The sequence below is a fragment of the Notolabrus celidotus genome, chromosome 22 (assembly GCF_009762535.1).
Source record: "Notolabrus celidotus isolate fNotCel1 chromosome 22, fNotCel1.pri, whole genome shotgun sequence".
Taxonomy (NCBI): Eukaryota; Metazoa; Chordata; class Actinopteri; order Labriformes; family Labridae; genus Notolabrus; species Notolabrus celidotus.
Window position 1 is genome coordinate 15303134 of NC_048293.1, and position 27591 is coordinate 15330724.

A 27591-nucleotide genomic window follows, 5' to 3' on the forward strand; every position below is an offset into this window, starting at 1 on the left:
GCTGTCTTACCATAATGGACCAGCCCAGGATTTAAACGTCAGGTCTTCACCCCGTTACCAACTCATCAGGGTACAGGATATTGAAACAGATAAATGAGAAGGAGCTGAGGGATACAGAGATGTGTGGGCTGTAGATTGTTGTAGAGCCAGTGTCCAGGCACATAAAAACCTAATATTCCAGTAGGAGGACGCATGGAGATATATTGTGCTTTGACTGATTGGGATGCTTAGCTCTAAGCTACAGAATGATCTTATCTGTTACATTGGCTCTGCTGTTTTACTGTCTCATCAGAATCTGAGGGAAAATCTTTTTTTTGCTGCAGCGTGATATGACATGAGTAAATTTGCTTGCAGGCACAGAAAATGGACATCATATATAGTGTTGGAGACAAAGCACCTTTATAATAGGGATGGGCAATTCAAGCCAAAATACTATTTGATAATCATTGGCATCCATTCAACGATTATTCGAATAATAACCCCCCACACACATACACATCTGTCCCATTAACAGCCCATTTGTGTGGCAGTCTCATTAACCAGCAGCAGGGTGGTGCTGCTAGTAGGGAGCACTGTCAGCGTCTGTCTCGATCTTTATGTTGGTGTTTCTGTGACACAGCAGCGTGGCGTGTATGTTTATATTTTACAGCCATGCTCAGTCTTGGAAATACTTGTGTAGTAGTGTGAGATTCAGAAACAGAGAAAATCGCCGTGACTGTCACTATTGTTTTCTTCTTCTTATGCTATTTAATGCAGTCAGTGTTGTTCTTCTTCTTCTGTTTGCTAATACGGTTAGCAAACATCTTTAAGACGCTCTCTAGCCACCGTCTGGTGGGAACACCATATTACAACCAGGCACCGGTCAAAACGAGGAGAAATTTTACTTTTAAAATGAGAAAATATTCAAAGTAACTCTTCGATTTTTACAAAGTGAACGAATATTTGAATATTTGAAAATCATGGCCCATCCCTTCTTTATTCAGTAAATCTACTGTATCTGAGTCTTTGTTGTTGTTATTGTTGTTGTTGTTGGTTACAGCTTGGTCATCGATGTGTTTGGCACCACCTCATCAAAGTAGACTGTACCTTATGTAATGTTGTTGTCTAGTCCTACTATGCTACTTTGACTTTATTTTTTTTTAAGTTACACTTTTGGGCATCTCTGCCTTTATTGGGAGACAGGAACTATGGGGAGCAGAGAGTGACGGAGGGGGAGGACATGCAGCAAATGGTCGAGGCTGGAATCGAGGCTGTGGCCTCTTTATATGGGGGGTGCGCTTAGACTGCTAGGCCAACGGCGCCCTACATACTACTTGACTTTATACCTATACTCTTTTTCCAACCTCATTGCCTGTTTTTTTTTAACTACCCTGTTATATGCTTTGTGAAAAAATCCTTTTCATGTTGTTGTGATGTTAACCATTAGGGAAGAATCCTCCTCCTATGCTATACTCTTAAGGCTGATTTATACTTCTGCGTCTCCCCTACGCAGCAGGGGCTGACGCAGACATGAGCACCACATACTTGTGCGTCGGTGTGTCTGTGTCGCGCAGCTATTCTCTGCCGAAACGCTTGAGGGCAGTGTGGTCTCTCTGATAGCCGGCCGCCTGCTTCCGGTCCCGCTACGATCTCTGTTTACTTTTCCACAGAGTTTCAGAGCGTGTTATGTTAATCTACAGCTGATACATGTTGCTGTTTATCATACAGACATGATTACATGAAGAATAGAGAGGAGGAGATGAAATACACGGCTGATGTGCGGCCGATGTCCGGGATCCCGGAAGTGCTGTAAATGCGGGAAAGACAAAGCTGCCGAGCAGACCAATCACAGAGCTTGCGGTCCGCGTCGGCTCTACGGGGAGTTACATTTTGGAGGAGGTGCACGTCAGCTACGTGCGTAGGCCTCGGCGTAGGTACGGGAGCTACGCGGACCCCAGGCGTAGGGTACGCCGTTGATTCAACGCAGAAGTATAAATCAGCCTTTACACTCCCCCACCTAGACTATATGGACTATGTTATGCTATGATTCTAAATATAATATTAAACCATTCAATACGGCATCCACAGGTCAGTATGTGCTGCATGTTTTTCCCCACTCTCTACTCCCAACATTTCCTGTCTCTCTACAGCTGTACTATCCAATAAAGGCAAAAATGTTCAAAAATATGACTTAAAAAAAGAAAAAGGACAATAAAGTAATAGTTTCGGTATAAGACATTGTTTTTTTTCAAGAACTCTTTAGTGTTCCTTTTAACATTTGGCCAAAATACTGAAGAACTTACTATAAAAAAAAACAAAAAAACATTCCAGCAGCTGGGCTGAACCAAAAACTGTGACATAAAAACTGTAGTGCGTAATGAACCATTGATTAACTATAATTGCATCCCTAATTTTTACCACTACTACTACCATTCTACCACAACCTACTACCACTGCTATCATTGTCTAAAATGCATCCTACATGGACAATCTCCAGGACAGTGTCAGGACCTGAGTCGTCAGAAAACATGTGGAGGGAATATGTGGAAACAGCTACAGTGTGTGTGTGAGTATGTAGCCCAGCTACTGAATGATCTAAGCATTTAATGTCTCAATGTTCGTGTCCAACAACATAATGAGTATGCTGTGTGTACCTTGATATAAAGAAAATATAATACGTAGTTGCTATCTTCTAAATGTAATATGGATGAGGATGCTGAAAGGTTACTAGTACAGGAGAAGCATGTACTGATGAGTTGTTTACAGGACAGCAGCCATGCAGTCAGCTCTGTCCTATTGTCCTTGGCCTTTGTTGGTTTTCAAGAATGTGCTTGTACTCTTCCTTATTATCGCCACTCCTCCTCTGCAGCTCAGTGATCCTCTGACAAAGGACTCCCAGATGGGTTGGTCGGGGGGGAACAAGGGTGCTGGATAATTTGTACGTTGAGCTTGACTTTAGGAGAAGCATGAGAAATGCTCACACCCATCTGATCTGGCACTGGGCCAGAACGTTAAGTAGCCTTAGGAGAGAGGGATTGAAAGAGTGATAAGGAAAAAAAAAAACAAGACAAGAAAGAGGCTGAAAGGTCTGAGTGTTTTCTCCCTGGATCACCCGTTCCAGTTTTAATGACAGGAGTCTCTGTGTATTCCTCTCCTGTTACCCCAGATGACCTGTTGCTGTTTCTTTTACAATGAAGGGGATAAATACTCACGTAGAGATTACTTAACCTTTAGGTCAGGTATCACTACTCTGCACACAAATTATTTACAGCCTGAACCTTCCATTTAACCTTGCTGCAGACGCTGTAATGAAATATCTTTGAGCATCATCTTGAGATACCTCCTCCCTCTCCTCTCCCTGTCTGTGCAGCCGACTGAACCTGCAGAGCTAGGAGTAAATAAAGTGTTTATACTGTGGATCACAGCCCTGAAATATCTATCCCTGCTGAGTCTTTAAAGCAGGAAATAATATTCAGCTGCTGCAGGCTTCACCACTAAGGAGTAGTAAGACTGCAAATCACCACAAGATTTACTCTTATTACCTATCACCTTAACAGCTCATATATGAATATGTTTGTGTAGGGTGACATCTGGGATATGTTTATACTAACATTGTTTACCAATGTGAGAGCTATCTATGCATGCCTTTGCCCTGATGTGTTAGTATTCACTTATTCATTCTTTGCATGTGATTTATATGTGTGTGAAAGTGCCTTTAAACTGTAAACATGAACCTAAAGCTGAACTGCAGCAGTCAGTGACATTTTGCAGCAAAGTGGAAACTCCCCCCTGAGGGGAATCTGGTTAAAATATTACAAGTGTAGCAGTAATGTTATATGGTAATATGATATGGAATATTAACATAACTGACGGTAGTGAAAATATAGGGGGGAGAGAGAAAGAGAGGAAATTAAAGGAATAACCTATATACTGTAAATTAGTTTGGCTCAACTGTGGGGCTACATGATAGCTGAAGTAATTACAAAAATATTAACACAGCTGTCTTTCAAATATGCTAAACACAGACGAAATCACAGATGAAATGTTTAAATCAATTCTTTCTATTATGAGCTGCCTTTCATGTTTATTCATTTCATCTACAAACTACTGAGAACACACTTAAAAGGGCCACGCAGCTGATTCTACTTCCTTGTTGACCTCTTTTTATGATTGATATCTCCTCACTCTAGTTAACTTCACCTCAACTTCCACCACCTTTTAAAACATGCGCTACATCTAAAACCACTTATGGTGCACTGTATTAACCCTCTGACATTTTGTGTCTATGTCTCAAATCTGTGAATAAATGTGCCTACTAAATCAGGCGTTTCAGAGGAAATGCCCTTCATTGGTATGTAAAGTGCTTTCTGCAAATAATCCCAAAGCAAAGGCATCAATATCTGGAGAAATGGTCCTTTTTCCACAGCCGACATAGTCTGAAAGAAGTTAGATGTTTTTCAGTTATTCTGATGATGTCTTTTATCCAGTAAATCATGACAGTGTTAAAGTGAAGACACTTAAACTGAAGCAGCCAAATAGATCCCAGCTTTTCCTCGTTTTACTACTTAAATCCGTATTTTTTGTACTTGTGACATGCCTAAAAGGTAATTTACAATTCAGCCAACACTGCTCCCAAGGTTGGAGTTAAGTGGGAGCCAGTGGGAGCTCCCATTGGGACAACTCTGAGCTCTGAAATGGTAAAACTATCGATTTGAATTGGTCAAGCCAAATAGCAAACAGGTGTGCACCTACCTGTCAGTCAAATTAACCATGAATCTAATGAGGAATAATTGTGCATAACTCTTAGCCTCAACATAATCAAAATGTATGGTATAGAGATGTTATGAATGGAAGAATGGATTAAAAAGACCATCATTGTTTTTTAGGCTGTCAACATGTTTCATTCTGCCATAAGAAAGGTTTTTGATTGAGTTTCCTTTGCTTTTAGAGCCAGCCTCAAGTGATCGTTCAAGAAAAGGCAGTTTTGCACTCAGCATTTGATTCATTTTTCAACACTAGAGAATGCGTCTGGGTCCTGTTACTAAACCTTCAGCTCAGGCAGAGGATTTTTCAGGATAATTCATTTTTTAATAGTGTTTTTGTAGTTATTGAACCCATGTCTGTAAAATCATGATGTTTTATAGGGCAGAATTCAACAGTTGCATACATCTTGCATCAATTTGACAAGCCTACATGAGGAACAGTCTGTCAGCTGCTGCCCACCTTAAACTGTTGGCTAACACACGTATCAACCATGCTGCTGGGGTCATGTGCAGCCACCGTGGCAGTGGCTGTAATAATTGGGCTGGGATTTCTCCATCCCAGTCTGGGGCATAAGGGTTGCTCTTTATGCTAATTGCCCGGGCAATTAGCTCATGGAAACAAAACTAAAAAGACCTAATCTGCATTAGTCCCACAGATATGAAGTCACAAACACTCTGCTGACCCCAAAAGAAGCCCATCGCTTTACTTTCACTTCCTCAAGGCCAGATCTGAGTCCCTTAGCTGCAGGAGAGCCTCTCATGTATTTCGTGGGGTTCTCATGTCTGCAGGAGGACAACATTTCTGACTGTCAAAAAGACAGGAGATCCCCTGTTGGAGGGGACTGATCCAAGGGTTCCCTCTTTTGATTGGCTCTTCTCATGTCCTGAGGGTGTAATTAGGAGACGGGTCAGAGAAGGTCCAACAATGCCTGTTGCATCAGTAAGACACAAATGACCCATCATGTGCCGGGATTAATAATGACGTGTGAGAGCTGGTGGGGCGGCGATGACAGGCAGTCAACGTCATCACAAACACATGAGAAGATTGCAGCAATACAAGGTTGTTGATCTCGGCTTTGGTGCTGTCACAAAAAGTGTTTTCATCTTCAGGAGCACTTCCCGAATTTGCAGGAAAAAAACTGCAACACTTAAACACGTATGATTCTCTTTGTCATCAGATTCTGACATCTCAGAGTCGACCCTTGATCTGCAACTTAATTTCAATCACTAATTGTTGCATGATGGAGTGTTTCCATTGTGTAATGGGTGTTTGAATTCTGTGTGTGTGGTGCGATCAAAACCCCCAATGGGAATTGAAGGCTTGACAAAGCATGCGTGACCCCGGCCCCCAGCTGCTGCTCATGCTGGGCGTAATTGGAAAGTGTTTATGCGCAGTTGACATTTAGATATTTGAACAGGCTCTCCCATAATCCTAGAGGAGAAGTGGTGGCGCTCTTTTATTGGCGTGTGACATTTATGCATCGTGTGCTATAGTACCGGGTTCTATTTGATTAAATGTTATATACTTGTATTAGTATGTCTACTGTTACCTTGAATGGACTTTGCAGATTATAATCACACTCTTTCATTTATTAAGTTGTTACACTTTTCTCTGCAGGATTTGAATTGCCTGTTGACATGGAAAATTAAAGTTTTGTGTTAAAATAACTATGAACCAGAGTTAATGCATTATTCATAATATAGTTTTCAGAAGCATTACCAATGTTTAGTTGTGCAGTTTTTACTCCCTGCCGCTCAGATTTCCTCAAAGTCTCTCAGATTTCGAGGTGAGAGGAGGACACAGACGGATCATGAGTACAAAGGTCAGAGAGAGGACGCACTGCTTAAAACCGTCTGATGCTTCTGTGTAGCCAGTAAGCTTTTCCTCTTATAAAGATCATATCTTGTGATGTTCAACTGAACTTTTGCTCCCTGTTTCACCGCAAACTGCACAATGAGCTGCAATTATAACAACCTGAACACATTCAGAAAACTGTTTCCGGAGGTTTAGTAAAACAGTATCACCAATCTGTTGTCTTATTTTTGTTTGCCGTGGAGCCAAGCTGTTTGGACCAGAAATGTGCATTAATGCAGCTGGCTTATCCTCTATTTTAGCCCTTCAGCTTGAACTGATACAGCTTTTTCTGGCACAGTTACCCAAAATATATAGATATTGAATGCAATAAAACATTCAACATTTACATATAGTACATAGTGTCCCCATTTTGCCCTCTGTTTCAGTCTATTTTCAACTTTCAGAAGTCAAAAGGAAAAAATATCTGGTGCGACTTCAGTTTATGCTACACCATAAAAAGCTGAAGATTTCAAACTTCTGGTATTACACTTTTTTACCAGATATATATATACACTATTTTTTTTATTAGAGCCTTCTATTCTTTTTTTCATATTTGTTTCCCTGTCCTTATTTCTTCGGCTTTAAACAGAACTCTTCAGTTCAAGAATCTAAAAGGGGAATTCTTCCATTTCTGGGCTCACCTTAAATACATCTGAGGATTTTGTCTGTGTAGCATCAAACAAAAGCAGCTCTGCAGGGTCCCTCATCCGTGTCGTGGTTGCAGAATTCCTTCAAAGAATGCCCCGGATATTCAAATGAATGTGTAAATTACTTTTTGTCATCCTGATAATGTCCTGACTGTTTATCAATCATCATGTCATCAGTTGGCTCGTCCTGAGGGGGAAGAAAACAGAAGAAAACTGTTGCAGGTGTTTTTGGAAAAGACAGTTGCCAAGTTGTAAATCACAGTGTAAGTCAATAACAGCAGCTTCTCAGTTTCATTACGAGTGCATGCCCTCTAATAAATCTGTTGAAAGGAAATTAGTTTTACATGCACCCGGTGCTCCTCCGTAGAGCTTTTTTCCCTCCTTCCTTTCGTGATGATAATCAAATTATCTGGCACAGAAATGTAAGATGCCTCAACATGATTCCTCATCTTTCCTGTTTTAATTAGTGACCTTTTTTATTCAGTTATTCCACTCTGATTCTAGGTCACCTGTGCTTTTTTTGCCTGATGTTCAAAGAAGCAAGCGAAAAGCAACAACTAATTTGTGACTCTTATGATTCTGCTACTTGAAAATATGCTCTGCGACCCTTCAAGTGCAGATTAAGCTTTTTTTTCCTGAGCTTATCCCAGACATTGAATTTCAATTGACTTCTTATATCTTTCCTTTTTGGGCCTCATTTCTCTGCATCCTCCACTCCCTTCATCACACAGCAGCCAAGTTGCAGCATATAACAAAGGGTGATGATTACAGAGCGATCCACAGCTATTACCCAAGAGGTGGTAAACATGAGCTATTCCAAGCAGCAGCCCTTCACTTCACCACCACCCGCCTCCATCCCTGCATTCCCCCTCTCTTGCTCGCGCTGCTCTTCCCAGAAACACTGACCACTAATGATAGTGGTGCAACACCTGAGCATCCTGAATGACAGCATGCACCAGATACTCATGGGAAGGACACACTTCCATAATATGAATCAGATGAATGGGTTGGCAGAATTGCTTCCCTGAATCTCAAACCACAGTTTCCTCCTCAGGCAGATGTCATGCGGCGTTTGGGCTTGTTGCCAAACAACGGCATCCACATACCTGAAAGAGGCTTTTAATATTCCTCAGGGCTTACACAGATCAATACACTGTGTCAACAGGTTAAAACGGATGGGTATGGTAATACAGTAAATATTTCATTTTTGCAAAGCGTATTGACACTCTTGTAAATTTCTGATCGCTGGTACTGTTGTTGCATGATGACTCATGGGCAATTGGTCGGAAATCGCATCGATTAGACGCTGGGTCCAATTAAGAAGATAGCCTCCACATAACAAATAGTTTGCAACGGGTAGAAGCAGTTTTATTGTTTGGGAAGGTCCATAGTTAAGCTGTAAATTATCCTCAATTATTGACACATTACACTGCTTGTTTTCGCCCAGCTGATTTCCCAGGAGATTTAAACAGGCTGCATAGAAATATTCATGCTATGCAGCCTTTTGAGTTACAATTCAAATGCAGTCTCTGTGGCTGTGGTGTGTGTAATCAGATGGTAAGCAAAACCTGCTAAATGCAAATCCAGGCAAATTTTAACCAAGCTATTCATCATGGTTATCACAGCAAGATCAGAACTACCTTTGTGATTCAGCTGTTAATATCAAAACTAGAATTAGGAGTCAGCAATGGTTTATTTGCAGGTTTGTATTTTCCTAACAAGCAGTTAAAATGTTTCCCACAAGGAGAGATGTGATTTGGTTCTAATTACAAAACAAATCAAGACAAAGCTGTGAGTATTTTCATAACTTATACATGTTGACTGAATCGTTGTTTGATTTCTGGGGAGTGGAACTGAAATAATGGCTCAGATTTTTTCATTCATTCGCACATATAATTTGCTTAATTTGTGCATATAATTCACTTTTCGCGTAAATAATTTCTGTCATTCGCGCAAATCATGTTGTTTGCACCACCAAATTTGCGTCATTTGCACTGCCCAACCAGAAATTGCGTCTACTCACATCATTACATTGACTTTACATGTAATCCACTAGTGCTAATGATTTAATCGCGTTTGATTTTAACGCCCCGTTACGCTTGACCATTTTTCTGGCTTCCAACGCAAGAAATATGAGGATAAAATGTTCACTTTCTTTCTCACATATTCCGCTCACTGGCAGGTGCCACTGTAATAAGTTAAGTTATTCACTTTACTTGTCAGTAGTAATAATGTAATGGCTGATTGTTGTATTTAGATAATTTTCGGCACACTATCTAGTCCATATCGATTTTTACTGCATCATATAACCTCATCAAGAACTATCTGTCTTCAACTTACTGAAACCTGAACCTTTCACTTTGTCTCAATGCATAAAGACTGCACATTATCTCTTCAACATGACCTCACCGACTCAGTAAACAGCCCCGCCAGGATGCTCTGTTGTGTAGAAATTAAATTCTGCAGCCATGCTGTCAGATGACAAAGACTTGAAGACATCCAGGGGTCATTGGAACAGGAAATGACTACAAGTACAGAATAATGTCAGGTAAATGAGAAATGGACCGGGATTGGCTGTCATCCAAGAGAAGCCCTCACCCTGAGGAAAATAAGAAACAAGCTTTGGAGATTAAATTTCCTCCAGCTGGAGAACTGTCAGAAACTAAGAGTGGATGGGACAAAAAGCACTTCTGTGGTATCTCTGACTGACACACAAGAACAATTTAAGTGTTTGAAACAGCACTTATTAGGGCTCCTGAGTGGACAGCATGGTACCTCTGTGACCTCCTGATGCTGGAAGAATTATAATGGGCATTTTATGTAGACAGTAATCTCATTACATGCACACACTGGGTATAGACAGAAATAATCATCTAGGGATGCCCAATGAAATATCAGCTGGTCATCAGAATTATTATTGTGATGATACAGTTTTATTCAATTAAGTAACCAATAAAAGTTACTTTCATTTACTTCCTAACAAGCCTACATGTCCTGATACAGTAGGTGGTGGCACATGATCCCTCATTACATACAGAGAAGGAGAACAAGCCCAGCCTTAACAAGTTAATGAGAGAGAAAAAATGGTGTCACTGTTGAAAGTGTTTCACAGTTTCATATCAGGATAAAACGAAAGCAATTTGCAAAATGTCAGAGAAGAGGAAAAAAGTGCTCAAGTTATAACACCATACATTTTTTAAGTCACCTGAAAAGTCGTCATTGCAACAAGGATGTATTCAAGAAATATGAGGAAGCAGAAGTAGCCGCAGCTTGCATCACTGTAGAAAGTTTACCAGAGACGACCCAAAAGCTAATGCAATGATGAAAACGATGATGATGAATTTACAAAACACTTGATAACACACCTTTCCCAGGGCAGAACTTAAACTGAAAATTGAAGTGCAATAACTGTTTGAATTTTCTTTGTGGGTTGTCGCAAAGTAACTTGGAAAGGATAAATGTTGAATATTATTAAAGTGCATCTTTGCTCATTAAATCACAGTCTTTCTTGCCCTCAGGTGAGCAGAAACAACACGTTTGGAAATAAAAAAAGCATATGAAATATCGGTAATGTTGATGTCAGTTCAAAAAAATACATATTGCATATTCACCCCTAGTGTGAAACATGGGACAGGACAGCTACATAGTCTAAAGCTTTTAACTAGATTCTCTGCTCTTGCACTTAGAAAAGAAATAAGCACATGCAGAAATACGTAAGGTCAAGTCAAATCAAATTCTAATTTGCTTGCCCTCAAAAAATGTTAATATTTGGAAAGTGGGATTTTCTCCATAATTTATTATTCTATTTAATTAATTGATTCATCTGGCATTCATTACATGATAGCTGGAAAATTCAGCAGTAGCTTGTTCTGCTTGTTTGGATCCTAATTTTCTCAGGTGATACTCTCTTCAGGGAATTAAATTAAACTTCCAGATAGGCACTGATTATGCAGGGCAGGATTTCTACTACATCGCTCGGAGCATGTGTAAACATTGCCATATTGTGGCTCAGCGAGAGCCTCCGTACGTTGTTTTCGTTCAGCTCCTCTGAGTTCGGAGACGCCCGCCGCTGTCAGTTCCTGGGATCAGCCGGGCCCAGATTAATCTAGAAGACACGGTGTGCATCTTTCCCTGCTTCTTTGCTCTGTTGAGAACTTGATAAGAAATTCACAAACCTTCCAATCACAATTTAAAACCACGGAGGAATACTACAGTAATGAGTTTCTTCCAAGGCCATTTGATTGCCGTTTTCCAGGTGGAAGATGGATACGGGAGGATTTGGTCCCTCAAGGCCCCCAGGCTACAGTCACTCCACCGTCTGATTTAAAAGGAGACTCCTGCAGACTGGAAAGCAGGCGGATTGGCTAATGGGAAGTACCCGTGGAGACTTAAGGCAGAGATAAAGAGAGGAGGAGGAAAAGAAAAAGAAGATGGCAAAGAAGTGAGAAGAGCAAGGAAAGTGCTTCCAGCTCCCTGGTGACACGCAGAGTGAGCATCGATCAGGGAAAGTGTCTGTTAGTGTCCTCTACTTCTGAGCAGAGAGTCTCACCAGTGAGTAGTGTGAACATCAAGCAGCCAAAACGCACCATGTGGGACTGCTCTCATAACAGGTGGCAAGAAGTCTGCTCCCTGTTGCTTGAGGATGCTTAGACTTCTTAAACTGAGCTAAAACTACAGAAAAAACCTGCGTCAAAGTATAAATATTTGCTCATTTACTGCTAACACTGCATCAGGTTAGCTGAGGTGGTGCTTTGAGGGAAAGTCATCCATCACTGGGACTTGCTCTGGCTGTCATTAGCAGGGGTTGTGTCTCGTCTTGTCAGGAAAGATGCTGGGAAAAGGCCCTCAGAGGCTTATGGGTAAATCTGTCCGTGCTCCTGATTCACTGGGTCATAAACGTGGCGGGGATGTCGTGATTACAGGGCAGAGGGTAGAGGTATCAAGGATTGGGCTGAGTGCAGGAAAAGATCGTCTCATAGAGAACACGGAGCTAACCGTGGAGGGAGAGGCGCTGCATGATAGAACAAGACCTGAGGTTACAAGCTGTAGAGGCAATGACAACTTAACAAGATGGCACATTTGTAATTATCATTCATGACTATCATTATCTGTTGCATGAGCTGGCTTTTCATCCAAACCATCGCACTTTTTTCTGTAAGCCGGCAGGTATTTTTATATGGCATAGTTTTACCGACAGTAAAGTGTTCCTTTAGGCCACAGAGGGAAAACTGCACTGCAGATCTTCCTGCAAGTAAACTGGCTGACCTCGAATTCTGCATGAAGAAAACTGATAAAGCTGAACTGAGCAAGAAGTGAATTTCTCATTATTCAGTTTATGCCCGAGAGAAGTTTCATTTGTATAAATAAATCGAAGTTGGGATTTATGATTGTGTGTTATTGTTCTTTTGCTTATATTAAAATAGACTCAACAAAATAAAGAATGAACTTTGATGCAAAACAGTTAGAAAGAGAAGCATTAATTTCCCAGATGTAAAACTAATTACACATTTCATATACAGCACAGTATATACAGTTATTAAATCTGTTATTACACTTTTAAAGACTGTGATGGAGTTGACCATCTGGGACCAGAGAGGGAACTAACATGCTCACTTACACATTGTGTATGTAAATGTATGCAAATCAGTGAGTCAACTGGTTTACCAGCCAGTGAAGGAGAGGGATTTTGAGTTTTAAAGAGGCTGACATTTTCTGGTTTATTCTGTTATAAAAGCCAATTTTTACTGGATACAATAGATTTAACTGAATAGACTTGAATCTGTTTATCTCCAGTTTTAAATGAATGACCCATGGAAGGGATAATGCACAGTTAGCCAACGGTTATGCTAAATAGTGTTGTAGAGATTTTAGTTGGTGTGATCTGCAGTAATAACTTGAAACACCAACTGTCCTTTAGGTGCTTTTTTCTTTGCACAGAAGGTGACTGTCATACAGACAACTATGCATTCTGTAGAGTGACAAACACAAGATGCAACAAAGCTTCTCTTATAGTACAGTGTGTGTGTCTATAGTCATCAGTTCCTCCTCCAGAAGATAAGGCTGAGTCAAATTGGCTCAAAAGCGTTCTACAGTTACATCTAGAAAGCACTATTGTTGGATGCATCATTATCAGATGGAGCATATGCAAATTGAAAGGTGCAAACGGTCATAGAAAACGTTCACAGCACATACAAAAGGTGACGAAAAGGTTAAAGAACCAAGCTGCTCTAAGTTGTTCCATTACAACAGAATCCCCACACTCCTCTTTTCCCCCTCTGTGCAGTGTGTGTGAATAGAAAAACCAGCTATTCAGACCAAAATTATCTTTCATACCAGGCTGTAAACATGTTTATTTTTGCTGTAAAGACAGGCTTTTGTGTATGGGTGTGCATGTGGCTTCTCGTTCTTTTGCAGCCAGTCTCAAACCGACACTCAGGGAACTGAAGTTTTTAACACTTAATTTCGTACCGGGTGTTGCTGCTTGGTCTCACACTGCCGGTAATCTATCTTGCACAAACACTAGCTAACTATACATAAGCTTACTTATTATTCCCTGGCTAAGAACTAAAGATACAAACAAGTTGATGCTAAATATTGATCTAAAGATGGTTTTGATTTAAAAATGATGTATCTATACAGCTAAAAATAAAAGTTCTTCAGTTTTGATGGTTGGTGGCGCTTTTATGGCATTGGTATCCTCATTGGGCCACTTACAGGATGAATTAACATTAAACTTAACATTTTCTTTCATGGCAAAATCCAAACATTAGTGTTTTTCTGTTGACATTTGGAACAGATGATAATGAATTATATATTTTTTATAAAGCACTTTTCAAAACCAAGATATAAAATAACTGCAGCACATGTATGAGGTCACCTTTCCCGTATTTTTACAGTCAGTTGACGTTTTCTTTTCACTTATGAAGTCCATACCCTGGTGCAGTTTCCCCAGGAAGCTTCCTTTCTGCTTCCTTAATTTCTAATGGTCAAGCACTTTTGACCAATCAGAATTAAGTATTAACATAGCTTTGTGATTAGAAAGAAAGACGGGTTATTAGCTTCCATAAGTCTTACATCCAAGGGTGATTGTAAAATTTACAGGCAGAAACGTAAGAGACTTTACGTACCCTATTAAATGATTTTCAGTCTATGATATGCTCAGTTACAGTCTTTACAGTATCATTTCGGTGGGCATCACACTATTGCGCTTTTGTTATTGTCAGCTAAAATTCTCAGCATAGCACTTAGCATGGCAGAATGAACAGACTGCTGAATGTGTGTGGGTGAAGTGAAGATGATAGTCAGTAACTGCATCATATGATATGAGGTCAACATACAAAGTGTTGCAAATTGAAAATCAATTCAGACTTTATGGCCCTTGAGCTAGGAAATATACTGTCTCCAAGGGTCAACACATTCTCAAGCTTATCTACTGTCTGCAATCATCACACGCAGTAAACATGCTGAATACATGCTTTTGTTTGACTTGAGTTGTTAAAGCAATTTGTTAAGTCCAATCAGTCAAGTCCAGTGTGTTGCAAAGACAAAGCTAGTTGGCTAAAATGGACTGAATGAAAGAAGCTGTTTTTGTCATCCATTTAGAAATGAGTTTTTGTACACAAAGGTACTTTTACTGTTGAGTAATACTTATTTTACTAAACAGCTACTGTGTAAAATGATATCAACATGAGAGACAATCACAGCAATAGATTCCTCTCCTCAATTAGTTCTTCAGATGTTATTCAGCAGTGAGCTTTGTGTAAGGAAAAAGCTGAATTGCTTCAAGGTTTCCACTCTGCCCATGCCGGCTTCTTTGTATTGGATACATTTTGCTGCATGGCAGCTGAGGAGCCCTGTAATTGTCCTTGACACAGTGAGGTGGAGCTGCTTTGAGTGGTGGAGATCGGCATTGTGCTGACCATGTCAATCATGTGGCTCCACCACACTGAGCTGAGGTGCATCATCTAGTGATGCGGTCTGAATATAGTGACTCCTCTGTAATGGTCTGTCAGCCCACAATTTTCTAGGTGACAGAACAGGTTTCCAAAATCAGCAGAGGCTCAGCTGTTGATGGCAAGTAGATTGTTTGTGACAGTGTGACAAAAGAGGATATTTTGTTGTAGTTCGAGTTACAAAAAGGCATTGGATGTAACATTTGAGATATTTTGAATATTTTGGTAAATTGTTCCTAAATAAGGGCCTTTTTTTCCCCTTCTTTTTGTCCTTCCATTATGTTACCCTGTTCAGACCATAGACTGTATATAAAATGGACGTCATCTCGCTCAGCTCGAAGTGAGGCCGCCACAAAAATTGCTCCCCCTAGTGGCTGGCTGCAGTATAGGTCAAATACTCGGTCTCCCCCCTTCATTTGAATGGGGCTGCAGTCAAACTTTTAAAAGTAAATACATGTCGTACGAATGTTTCTCACATCCGAATGCTGTGGTGATATGTAGTTATTATTTGACTGTTTTGTGCTCAAGGCCTCTTTTTTCTGAAAAGTTAATTTTTCGTTAGTTGTTAGAGGTTAAAAAACAGGGTTTTACATCTGGCTTTACTTTGATTGACAGCTGCCGTAGAGAGAAACTCCATAGGACCTGGTGACGGTACGCTGTAGGGCGGAGTATGTTACCATGGAAACACACAAATTCTTGACTGTGTAGACTGGCTGCAGAAAATTTACAAGATGTCTGCGTTCTGGAACGGGATATTTTGGCTTCAAAACCGCACAATGGGACAAGGCGGAGGGACGCTGTCCATTATATATACAGTCTATGGTTCCGACATTCTCTGGCATTCCAAAACTGTGACATTCCTATTCTCCTTAGCTATTCCATTGGCTTGTGTCTTATTAGTCAATGCCAACGTGAATAAGATAGTAACACACCACCCACAAGACGTTAGCATGTTAGCATTGATATTGTTCACCACAGAGGAATTACAAAAGATTGACAACATGACAACTCCCCAAAAGTAAACCAACATTTTGCCCTTACTGACTCCCCCTGATTGCTCACAAAACCTGCCTCCCCCATTTAAACAGATGGGACACGGGTCATACTCTAAAATAAAAATACACGTCAAAGAAATCGTTCTCAAACATGGTTTCTGTCATTACAGTTAGTTTTTATCGTGCTTTTTTATGTCCAAATATACATTTTTCGGAGGAGTTTAGTTTGAATTGGATGTTTTATTTTGTCACAAATGGTTTATAATGCAATAATCAGTGCTGATCTCCTGTGGGGCTGTCTGATGTGAGATTAGAAGAACAGAAAAGGAAAGGCAGGAGGAAGCGTAAATAAAACACAAGAGTCCCTTAACTCTACATAACCATGAAAGTCCACTACAGCTTCAAAAAGTGAGTCCCCTGTGCAGTGTCGATGCCAGCGACATGTTGGAAGCATGTTAGCATACTGATGCCAGAAACTATCTCAGAGCTAAGCTTTGTTAAAAAAAAATTTCTATATCCATAACTTTCTATTTTATTAGATCAGCATCTTGAATAACTATATTACAGTCTGAGTATTTGGTGTAAACCTGCACAGTGACATCACTCAGCAGCAGTGGTAAAGAGTTGTTTGGGACGATGATTGAATCATAAAAATCAAATTGAAGAATTCCATTTCTCCATTTACTCTGTCCTTTGTTTTACTGCCATAATCCTATTTCAGCGTTTTACCATCTATCTCATGCCTGCATTGTGCCTAAATAATGTTTTGTTTTTACAGCACTGTTGATATATCAGTGCAAGCCTCGGATATGTTGGCCTTATCTTCTTTATGCTCCCATTTCTCTCTTTAGGATGTCATTACTGGGGCAACGGGAAGGGGGAGCCGTGAGTGTGCGGGTGTAGGTGACCTCCTCTCTTCCTGGTGAGATTGTTTGTTGACAGGTCCTGTTTGAGGGACGAGTGAGCAGTGATAAGAGACATTGAGGGAGTACAGGCAATGCAGATAGAACAAACCACGACAGAGAAACCAGGGGAAGGGTGCCAAATCTTCCATAAAGATACACTTCCCTTTTAATAATGTTTATACAGCGAAGCAAGGAGATGTTTTCATTCAAATCAAAACCACCTGCAGAGACACACAACCCTAAAGACTGACGCTCACTCTGCTATTACTGGCTTATCTTGATCCAACGAGGATGCGATATGGGGAAATTACATACTGATTTGTGTTGATAGAGACAAAGGCTGCTTGTGTATTGTTTGCTAGCACAGGTTACAGAGGATTCGGTTACAGTCAAGCTCTTACTGCCATGGCAAAGGAGGACAAACGCATCACTCTGCCGGTGGAGTGAGAGATCACAACATAATTTCCAGGCAGGAAGGAACATGCTGGCGGAGCATGCATGAGGCAGAAGGCCACTGAACAGGCGTGAACATTAACACAAACACTGCCAGTCAAAATGACTGATTACCTCAGAGGGTGTGCTGTGAAAAGTCAATTCAGCACTGAAAACCCCCTCTTTCCCCACAGCCCTGGCATGCTGGTCTACAAGCCCACATGCACCTCTCCCTGGGGTGTTCAAAATGTACAATCATTAAAATACCACCAGAGGTTGGTCTTCATTGTAATTTCTGAGTGGTGCTGTTTAAAACTCATTGTGTCTAAGCTGTAGCCATTAGTCTTCTTAGGCCACGCCTATGGAGTGAATGCATGTTTTGAAATGTTCCTGTGTCTGTTGTAGTGCTGCAGTCTGTTCTGAATCGATTTTAAAAGGACTCCAGATAAGGATGGCTGGAGAGATATGTCATGAAAGTGTAGCACAGCATAGCACCAGTACAGCTTTTAAATAATGTAAAAGTTACATGATATGACATCATACTCTTTGCAATTTCTAAGCACTTAGGTGGATGCAAACCTACTGAAGCTAAAAAGCAATAAAGCCATCTTTATCCACAGTGCTTCATAGCAGTGTCTCTGAAACTGTAAGTGCTCACATACAGGTTGAGTCTAGCTCCCAGTGGACCTGGTCTGGGCTTCTGTTTGCTCTCTCTGTATTTATAGCCTGTTTGAGGAGGACTAGCTGTCCTCAAACTGCCCTTCACATCTGTAGAACACTAGCCTGTCCCACAGTGCCACCACTGAGCCAGACTCTACTATGGTATTTATCTCTTTTGTGAACTCCCTGACACTGAGAGCATCTTAGAAATCTTACCAGAATATTGCAAAGCCCTCTTTTGAATAGTGAGAGAGGGGCATGATAAATGTTGAATGTTTAATATAAAGGGCCACTGACTAGAGTTGCCAATAAAGCAAATCAAATCAAAGGGAGAGACCACAGATGCCACTTGGTTAAATCATTGTTGGTGTTAATGTTCATTTTCTCATAGTTGTTAAATAATGAAAGGATTTCTGCAGCTACTTTGCATTGTTAGCAACATTTTAGGTGTCAAACTCGAGTACAGCTCTGACTAGCTGTCACTTAAGAGTATGTTACGAACTACATCAAGAATTACTATGGAACAGTAATAAAGTGATAGTTGAAAATTTGGGGAAATATGATAGTTTACAAAACTCAAATCAAAACCGGCCACGGAGCCTGGGGAGAGTGGATCGTACACGGTATCCAATGATTGCCAATGTCTGGCCAAGTATTCAGTTTCTTTGGTGGTTTATTGGACAACAAAAAAGGTTGATTGGTCTGGCTCTTTTCAAAGCTACCAAAGCTACATCAAGCTTCCTTAAAACTTCAATATTTGTAACATTTTATATGCCAAGCAGAAAAAGCAAAATGTGAATGACATTGGTTGGTTTTGTTGGGAAAGAGTCTCTCTTGCTGTTTTCCCTCATTTCTATTCTTTACACCGAGTTTTTCTGGATCAATCTTCATACATCAAATACGATTGTACATGCTTGCTTCCTGAAATCTTAAGCTATTCCTTTTTTGTAGTTTAAGTGTTGACATTATTGATTATTAGCAACAAAGTCACAGGCAAGAAAAATGCTTATTTGCATTCAATATATTTTTTAAAGTTGTGTGAATTTTAGTGTTTAAGATGCATTTTTATAAATGTTTTTCTCATCTTAAAAGTTAGCTACATCTCATACACTGGTGCAACCAGTCTTGCAATCTGTATTATATACTGAGGTATTTTTTTGTGATATGATATTTTACCTAGAAGATGATGCTTGAAGAAGCAAGGCACCGCTTCAGTGACCAAAGCATGCTGGATACATATTGAGGTGGAACAGTCTAGTGGTTGTATACTTTTAAGTAAATAAACCTGTTGACTGCTTGTTTTATTGAAAAGATTCCCTAATTCAAGACAACAAGTGACCAGCCGAGGGGAATAGCTCAAATCACAGCTAATTGATCAGGTGCAGTTTGTCCGTTCCTTAAAACTAGAAATGCTAGACTGTGCTTAATTGGTGTATGGGTTGCTGACAGGATGGCAATAATACATGATACTAGAAAGAGCTACACACCTGCATAGGAGCTGCACATTGCTAAACACAAAGGAAGTCTTCACGCAGGACCACACTGTAAACCTTTTTCCTCTGGTAGCCCCAAAAACAGACTCTTCTTTATATTCTGCATGTTATGGTAAATCAGTGGATAGCAAGTGAGAACATGTTGCTAGCTCTGTTGTCGGGGTTAAAATTTCCATTTTGAAATTATAACCATCTCTGTTGCCTTTCCTGCTCATTTTGACACATGACCTCAGAGAACTGACAGCTCATTTGAGTTTAAATTTCATTACCATTGAGCTCCTCATTGTCCCATATTGCAGCAGTGTAAAACAAATCCTTAACTCCATGTCCGTATGGGCCTCTCTTAGCAGTTGTTTGCCTAGAGCCCTTTCCCAGTGACCGTGTCAAACTGCCTTCCTCGGATCATGGGCCTTTGACAGGAGAATAGATTGCATGTATTTATATTTCAGTGAAAAAAATCTTCAGTCTGGAGCCTGAGGGTTTGGTTGCCCATCAACGTCCTTCCCGATTGTTGGAGAGGGAATGTGTCATACTTTCATCTGTCAACATGGACAAGAAGAATGTTGTTTCAGGTTTCAAATGGAAGCATACAGTAAATAAAGTCTGCAGGGTATGGCTGCTGTTACAGTTACTCTATCCATCTATCCATTGTCTCCACATCCTGGATATTGGATAAGCAAAACAATGTTTTACTGCCTTAAAATCTGCCAGTTGTGTGAATTGTAGCCTTAACCACTGCCTTGCACTCCTTCCAAAGAGCTTGAAGGAGAACAAAAGCATCTTTTATCTTTAAGATGTCCCTCTGCATCTCCTCCCCCATGCATCCTCTCTCATGCACCCTGACAGTGTAATCATGGACCAGGACAGCGTTTTATGGGGGCTTCTTTAATAACCACCAGTACCGCTTGACCTCTGTGAGTCCCCCAAAGGCACCACCTCCTCCAGCAATCCCCCCACCTCAGCCTCAGGACCAAGGTTGACTGTCCCCTCACATTACCCGCCCTCCTTCTCTCCCAAAACATTCTCCTAGCCTCCACCCTCCTATGCTGACATGCTCAGATGCTCCAGTAATGTCTTGTAGGTCTAAAGGTCACGCCTGGCCTGTCATGGTGGATTGGGCCTCAGTCATAACAGCGCTCTTTGGGGACCACAGAAAGGCGTGCCTGTCTCCCTGCCAGTCATTTCTCACCAGCTAAAGATTGAGTAACCACATGTCATACACAGAGCTTAACCCTGTTGTCAGGATGTTGCATTTGACACTTAAAACTGATGGTTGACTTTTGGATGTGTTCCATCCAAATTAATTAAACTTAAGAAAAGAATGTAATAAATTACTAAGCCAGACACTTCCTCCCAGACAGATGTTTTTTACTTTGATTGATTTCCTTTTTTTCTTTCAGTCTGAAGGGACTTTACAAGAACAAAAGATCCCGTGGATGTTGGAAACTTGCTGTGTGGGGGATGTTTGAGAAAAAGATCAATTAGAGTTTGGAGACTTGCTGTGGAGTTGTGCCCTGCTGTGTTGCCTTTGGAAATGAAGTAGAGATCAAAGCTAAGGAGGTAGGGATCCCCCTCCGTGGCCTCTTTAGCATCCCTTTATGGCTGACCATCATGATATATACTCGCAGGTAAACACACACATTAAAGCCGAGCAGGGGATGTGATGATACCTTTGTTTTAAACTCCTTTTTGGTTCGGTTCCAGAGAGTTGTCGGTACTTGTCAGTACTCTTTGCAGAAATCAGCTACAGCTGTGCAATTTTATTTTGTACAACAGTTGATTCCTACCAAGTGATTTTATTGGAAAAGTGGCATTTCACAAGTGCTGATAAAGCAGCAACCTAATGTTCTGCAATGAGATGCAAAATGTCTGCATTTCTCTATATCTCTATGTACTTGGAAAAAGCCGAAGTGGCTTGTACATCATAGAACTGATTAACTGATAACGAACTATCCAGTCAATTCATATTAAAGCTTATTGATTAGTATAGTCAGCGCTGGCATATTTGAATTGCAAAGGCCACCGCAGCAAGTATCTACAGCCTGTTATTTTAATAATAATAATAATAATGATTTTATTTATCTTGCACATTTAAAAAGCCAGGTTACAAAGTGCTTTACATGGGCAGAAAAATAAACAAGCAGGTCATAAAATCACAGAAGGCAGATAAAGAAATAAAACATATTTTAAAAGACATAAAATTCCCTTGAAAGAACTCTAAAGGAATAAAATGCTTTTAAAATATATATTTTTTAAATGTTTAAAAATTACCTAAAATAAAATAAAGCTCATGTGAAAACAGGCAATGCTCTGTGATAAAAATATGGGGTTTTAAAAGAGATCACTGACTCAGCAGACCTGATCTCCTCGGGCAGATTGTTTCATAGTTTAGGACCCATCACTGCAAACGCTCTGTCCACTTTTGTTTTCATTTTAGCATTTAGAATGCACAGTTTATGTCTGCCCGAGGATCTCAACATACGCATCGGTTCGTATGGTATTCAAATGTAGACAGAGAGCATTTTACTGGTTGTTTGATCATTGGAAACATACAGATGATCTTCAGTAGCATGGATACAAACACAAAGTACCATGCAACAGCAGTTGTGTCCAGTAAATGAGTAAATAAACAACAAAAGAACACATTTACCAACAAGTGCTTTTTGTAGAACTGTTGCATGAAAGCAATATCACATTCATAACTTTGTTAGCAGATTTGCCTTTTAATATTTTTCATTATTTCTTTTCCAATAGTACCTTTTTGAAAAGTATCAAACAGATCTGTGTCTTCTGCACAAGAATTTCTACTTCCTCAGCAGTCTCATTCACTTTAGCTATGAATAATCATCTAATGATTGCGCAAGAGGTGGTACAGCAACTTGGCATATAAAGGCCCAAGAAGCCCCTGCGGAGAGCTGTGTGAGACTGATCTTCTGTTAGTCAATACAATGAATACAGAGCCAGCTCCTGGCAGAGTAGCTGAGGCCAGAGAATCTCAGCTGGCTCAGAGATGCTAGATGTACACTGGATGCATGCCTGGATGTATGTGTCCTCTTTGGTTGTACGTCTCCATTTGTGTTCCATTGTGTGTGTATGTGCCTGTCAGACGCTCCTGGTGATGGATCGGGATGTTTCTATTTCCTCCGGACCCTCCTGACAGATCATCCATCCTTAAACAATTTGGCAGAGCCCTCAGAGCCTGAGAAGCCTGAGAGAAAGGATGGGCCGCTGGACTGACAGTAGCCTTAATGAAAGACTCATCGTGGGCTGCAGGCGAGCAAGGGGCCGGTGGTTTCACTGTCTGAGAAGGATGGAGGAATGACATGGTGACAGGTATGGGTGGTCACTGAAGCACAAGGACATTATGGGGTTTTGTAGGCAATAAGTATAAAGGTGGGAGAGCTTTTAGAGATGAAACTTAAGTCTGAAGATTAATGAGTTTACCCTATTTACATGGCAGCCATTTTCCTGTGATGTCATGCTCAGGTTGGAAAGATGGGAAATTTCTGGACATACATATCTATGTATATTTATATTGATTATCTTGGACAATGGCTAACTTTAGCACAGACTACCGCCTAATAGGGATGTAACTGTATCTTGTGCGACAGTTGAAAACTGGTGCACATATTGGATGATTCAAATCAGTGAGATAAAAAATGAATCACAGTACCTTTTTGAACAGCAGAGGGCACTTTCTTCCTCTCCTCGTTGGACATCATTAAGTGTGTTACATCTGCAGTTGAACAGAGGTGTAAAGACATGGGAAACTCCAGAAGGTGAAGTTTTTCCACTGCTTCTGGAGTTTCCCACACCGAGACGATATCTGTGCAGGCTGTGAGAGTATAATTCCCAACTATTTTAGCATTTATGTTCATGTATTCATTTAAGATTACGAACCACTGTTATGTTACAACAACATAAGAGCATATGCTTCTTCAGAGTCAATAGGGAGGGTGTTTAGGATGCTGCTTTTACTTTCTATAGTTCTTCTAGCTGTTTTCATCCAGTCCTGTAACTTTAAACTTTAAAACTTGGTGATGGTATCTTTTTTTTTTTTTTTTTTTTTTTTTGCATCCTTACTAAATAAAAGCATGTTTTTTTTTCTTTTTTATCAGAACAAGAAATAAAGTAACTTAGGCATGGGGCGCTGATGGCCTGGCGGTGTAAGCGCCTTACATACAGAGGCCGCAACCATTTCCTGCATGTCTTCCCCACTCTCTACTCCCCACATTTCCTGTCTCTCTTCAGCTGTCCTATAAAATAAAGGCAAAAATTCCCAATATATAGATATATATATATATATATATATATATATATATATATAAAGTAACTTAGGCATAAGACAGTAAAAGGCTAAATAAAAACATCACAAATAATAACATTCTTTGTGGGTTTCTTAAACCTTTTATAAATAGCTTAAAAATAGCTACGTGAACCCAGCATCGCAAGCTGTATCAATTGTGATTTGAGTGCTTCTTAACATCCCTACTTCCTGACTACAATCACCATTTAAAAGTGCAATATAATATTATAGTAAAGACACAAATTCCTTGTGAACAATAATTTTAATTTACTAACGGTACAGCTAGCTAGGGACTCATTTAAATACCACGTTTTTGACTTTGCTCTCAGTCTCTAGTGGCTTTTTAGATATATTGTTAAAGCTTATTTACAGTGGTCCTTCTGCTTGAGACAATACATTATGAGATTTCTACATTTATATAGGCTTGATTAAAACCCTTGAATACAGCAGTTCAAACACTATCACAGTATTTTAGCGCCCAGAGTGTAGCTTCATAAGAAGGCCACCATGTGTAACAGGTAACAGCATCATTTGAGATGGACAGAAAAGGGTACGGAAATGAATACAGGGCATTACTGGAGAAAGGCACAAAGCTGATTTATAACTGTTGATTCAGAAACTGGATAGCCTATTGTCTAAAAGCAGCTATAATTCAGTTACACACAAGAAGCTGATATGGGTTTCGTCTCAGATTGCTCCATCTAGTTTGAGTGAGATTTATAGGACACTATATATTAGAACAACATGACGTGTCTTGTAGCACCATGGGTAGTTTGTACACCAAAACGAAACCAGTGAGAAGAACCTGTGGGCTGCTGTCAGACATGGAGATTTATAGGCTGCAGCTGCACAGAGTTGTCTTTGGTCTGTGTGTCAGCCCTGTTTCTGCAACCTAACCTCTTGACACTGGCTAGCTCTCAGTGATAGATGGATGTGTTTAAGTCAGGTTAAAAGTCCTCTTCCAGTCACTTGCCGGGGCAACCAGACTTTAATCTTGAACCCTGTGAGGCTGTCTGTAATAAAGCTATTCCTGCGCCTGATGAACAAAGAGAGGAGACTTGCTCCACTGAGTCGAGGCTGGATGGATGAAACCCTGGCTCCTGTCCCACTCCTCAGATTACCCACCTGCTCTGATCACAGCCAGTGTGCACAATTACATTACCTGTCCCTCTCTACTAATAAGCCTTGTGAATGCATGTGAACGACATCCCAGAGTCACTGTATCAGACTCCTAAATTTGTTTTGACTCTCCGTGCCGTCGTCTCCTTGTTGTAAGTGATCACTTTGGACTTTCCTGGAGCTGCCTCTGTGTTTCCTGGTGGGAGCGGGCCGGAAACAAAGCCAAGTAATAAAGGCAGCATTAGCAAGCTAATTAGGCTACAGACCTGCTCTGGAAGAACAAATTATTTCATCGCGTCTCTTGAAATAGGGCATCACCGCTCTTCAACATAGCAATATTTCATAGCCAATTTCCTTCACCTCGGCTGTATTCAACAACTATTGTCAATAAATCTTCGCTCATATCCATATTTATTGAGCTGAGAGTTGGAGGCCAGGAGTGCGGGGCCTGGATAATGAAGATGTTGTTTCAGCATGGATTCAAATCCCTCTGTGAGGTTTACACATCCCACTGATACTTATTCTTCTATTGTCTGATGCGTGCACAGGCTCTGACTTGATGTGAGCTGCAGGTCATTTCTGACAGACGAGCAGTAGGTTTCTCTGACTTACACAGGAACGTGTGTGTGTGTTTTGTTAATTCTCATCGCTTGATTCAGTAAAGAACAGAGTCCAAACTGCTTTAGAGCACTTTGTATTTATTTTTGAATGCACCCAGTACACACTTTGTCTGTAAGTGTGTGTGCTGTTACATTTTTAAATGTCATATAATGGCCTTCTGGATGAAAATCAATCACACAAGAACTGACGTGTCCTTCCAGGAGGGTTACTGTCGGACTGTGAGATCCCCAGTCCCCCTCTGATTGAATCTGGCTGAAATCCTACAGTATCTTTGAGAGGAGATAACAGGAAGCCCATGGTTCTGCAGTCAGTGTCTGCCCTCAGCATCCACCTCCATGCATGGATAGCCCTGCTCTCACTAAAAAGAGAAAGCCGGATTATGTGTCTTAGCTTCTCAGAGTCTTTTTCCCCTCGCTGCCTCTCCTTTTTTCTCCGCCTTCTCTGTCTCTGTGGAAGGTCACCTGAAGGAGGTAATCCCTATTCCTCTCTGTTTTCTCTCTCTTTTATCTGAGGGGCTTTGTGGCCAGAGCTGGAGCCATCCACTGATCGGCAAAGCAAGAGCCAGCACACAAACAGAGAGGCAGAGGGGGAAACAGCTCGATGCATGAGATTGCTGCCTTTTATCCCCCTGGTGTGAATAGCAAAATAAGTGCCTCGCTATAAAGCATAAGGCGATGCTGAGATTTGAAATATGTATGAGTTCTAGCTTTTCCTAATACATCGTGCAAACTTACTTATAGGATATGACCAGCAGGTCCCTCCCTGATTCAAAGTCTGTGTGTGTGTGCATGTGTGCGGTGAGGGACGGCATTGTGTGTTGCTGCTGCATTCTGAGAGGAAACCCAGGGGATCAGAAGATGTATTTATGTTCTGCTGTTTTCTGGTAGATTTATGCCATGGCATAATTTGTTTACATCTTTTTCCACCGCACTTGTGTGTGGAGAATACAGCTGGAGAGCTCCACGGGGAGAGACCGCCTGCTGGGGAGTGTAGCTCTAGTATGTGGAAGGATGTATCTGTTTGGGGATTGTTCTGTGCCTTAAAGCTCCCTTGTGCACTTGTTGAACCATAACCAACATTTCAACCCACCTGCATGTGAGACGCAGTGAACTCTGAAGCAATAATGCAATAACCAAAGAGAGGTATTTGTTGTTTTTAACTATTTGTTGTCAGAGCCGTTTTGACAATGTGCTCCTCCGCTCAGCACAATGAATGATGGGACATTAAAAAAAGAGAACAACCCTCTGAAGGGAGGGAGGGTTAGTCATGAGAGTTATGCTGGTGAGGAACATTACCCTCCTCTGTATATAATGAGACATATTTAAAACAGCAATCATCCCCTCCTTTGAACTCTGGGTCACAGAGCAGAATCAATCCTTCAGGTGATTGAAAAGAAAAGGCCACATGTGTGTGTGTGTGTGAGAAAGAGCATATTAACCAAGGTCACACACACACACCCTGCACACGCTGTCTGCATGTAAAAATGGATGCTCCCTTAGAAATGCTGAGCACGATTAAATCTTGGGCTAAGAATCACGTTCAGACTTTAAATCATCGGTCAGGTCATTAAGGGGACTGGAGGTCTTTCTGGGCTGTTTCTTTCAATTGAATTAGAGTATTATTCTGGATAATTTGGTTTGGAGATTAGGACTTCATACAGGCTGCGGTGTTCGTAATTGCTTTAGGTTGAACAAAGAAGAAAGACAGTGGAAAGAGACATATCTGTGGCTAATTTTAATACAGTTCTGCAGAGAAAAAGCTGAAAATCTTTGTTTTTAGGCCTTTTTTCACTCACTGATTTTGTTACTTCTCATTAAGTTTTTTTGTGCCAGCAGCTTTGCTAAAACAGTTATTTTTTTGCTAT

General features: G+C 40.7%; 1 protein-coding gene across 1 annotated transcript in view; it reads left to right on the top strand.

The window, feature by feature from the left end:
* Positions 1-27591, top strand: part of c22h14orf180 (chromosome 22 C14orf180 homolog) — a 201358-nt gene that overhangs the window by 92015 nt on the left and 81752 nt on the right. The window contains exon 4 of the mRNA XM_034675757.1: positions 17043-17113. The gene's annotated coding sequence lies outside the window, so the exon portion shown is untranslated. The remainder of the gene's footprint in view (positions 1-17042; positions 17114-27591) is intronic.